Genomic DNA, 2,251 nt, shown 5'->3' with positions numbered 1-2,251 from the left:
GCTAACATTATTTCTACTTTGTATGTGTGTTGGAAGAATACTATTATATGAATAACACCATTGGATGAAGTTTACAGATATACCTCCTGTAGTATTATATAAGGAGAACAAGTGTGTAAGCTACTGGAACATCTTACAGGTGTCCCTGGTTGTGAAGTATACATCTGTACTAGCAGTATTATTATATGGGCGTCCAGGGATTATACAAGTACTGTACGAACAAATAAATGCTTTGAACCTTCCAAACCGGCTGGAGCAGATTTATTTGAGGAGCACGAATATACCAGTGTTCATTCCATGTGAAGAGCGTGAGTATATGGAGAGTGCCATTCTGTTGAGTCCACTGACATGCTGAATGCAGTACTATGTGAAATGTGATGATGTTCTAAGATAGTGTTATCTCAAGGGTTTCATTGCGCCCGTAGTGCCGTCTTCTGAAGGACACATGTGTGTAAGGGGTAGGGATATCCTCCAGTGTCACCCTATATAAAGGGTATCCACGTGTTTGTAATACTTATATGTCGAGAGTAGTAACACCCTTATTCTATTGGTATTTGAACACAGGATATACACTTGGGGTCCCATTACTCGTACAATACTGGTGTAGATTTCCATTGCTGATGATGTGCGCAAATATATTTCTACTACTATTATGTGAGGAGTAATGTTTCCCTCTACTAGTGTATGTGAAGAATTCAGGGTTTATGCATTAATAATATGAATAACAGTGTCCCGTGAAGTCCATGGATATTCCAGTATAACTACTGTTTAGGGAGTACCATTGTCTGTACTTTCTCAATGGTGACGGGTGTAGAAGTCCTCATACTACTGTTCTATAAAGGTACACGTAGTGGATCTATATGCATAACCTTGAGTGCTACTATACTGACGGAATCATGATGTGTGAAGTTTCCTGCCTTTATGAGTAAAATTACCCTTGGAGTACGATTCTTTGATAGAGTACGATAATTCAGTAAGTACCGTCCTGTTTACAGTAGTGTTGTGTGGATAATACTTCCATTTGAACAGGATATTCGCTGAAGGAGTATTCATGACTTGGAGTACTATTATGGGGACACTATAGATGTATGTATAGTACTCAAATCTAAGGATTTCTGATATGGCTAGTCCAACGACATTTGATGAGTGCCAAAGTTAGGCCGGTATTATTAAGTAGAGTAAACAGAGGTGCAGAATTTATGACTTAGCTTTGTGCCGTATGAGGAGGGCCAACCGTTACGAAACGTCTAGGAGTTTCCGTAGTACCTCCATATGGGGGGTACCTTTGTGTAGGACACATGAATGTATGAATTGCACGATTACTTGAAGAACACTGATGTTATGTACAGAATAGTTTCTCCTGATAAGTACGACTGTCCTTGGAATAACATTATTTGAAGGCTCATCATGTTGGTTTAATGGCTGGATGATATGACTTGGGCGATTCTGCAGATCCAACAGGTGGGCTCCAATCATTTGGTCTAAACAGTAGAGCTATGCCAGGGCCACTATAATGTTAACCGTATTATTGTGTCAAGAACACTGATTTTCGAGGTGTTTCATTATTCATAGGATAATATTCTATGAACTGCATGCATATTCCACAAGGGCACATGACAAGGAAGTATAGATGTGTCCCCATTTCCCATGTTGACGAATGCGAAGATTCTCGTAGTACTGTTATATCAGTGTATTAATGCTTAAGATATACCAATATCTGCAGAGTACCGTTCTTTTAGAAGGATAGTTGTATAAAACGTACGGATGATCTGCGGCGCAGTCTTGTGAGTGTACTCATATCTCCCTAGTGTGATGTCTTGGAGTGCACAAATGTGCGGAAACTGTGAATATCCGCAGAGCACAATTATTGAGAAGGTTGAAACTTCATGGCTTACCGATTAGGCTTATATTATAGGGAAAACACTATAGTTGCAAATTCATACCACTCCCCGGAGTGTTATTATATTAATAGCTGTATAATGTGTGAAAGTGCAGGATTGAGAGAGTACCATTGCAGGAAGTGTACACATGTGCGTGAAATAGTATTGTGTGGGAATTATTTACTGGCTTCTAGTGGTATCATTCCCAGAGTACTATTATGTGAACAATGTTGATGTTTGCGGAGTATTGATATATTAGGGATAACATTGTGAAGTGAATACTACTGTACGGGGAGTACTATGATTTAAAGTGTATGAAAATACATGCCGTATCCTTATCTTTATCCGTCATCCATGCCTACAATGATATT

This window comes from Plasmodium inui, assembly GCF_000524495.1.
Source record: "Plasmodium inui San Antonio 1 unplaced genomic scaffold supercont1.63, whole genome shotgun sequence".
NCBI lineage: Eukaryota > Apicomplexa > Aconoidasida > Haemosporida > Plasmodiidae > Plasmodium > Plasmodium inui.
Note: the sequence above shows the minus strand (reverse complement) of the source record.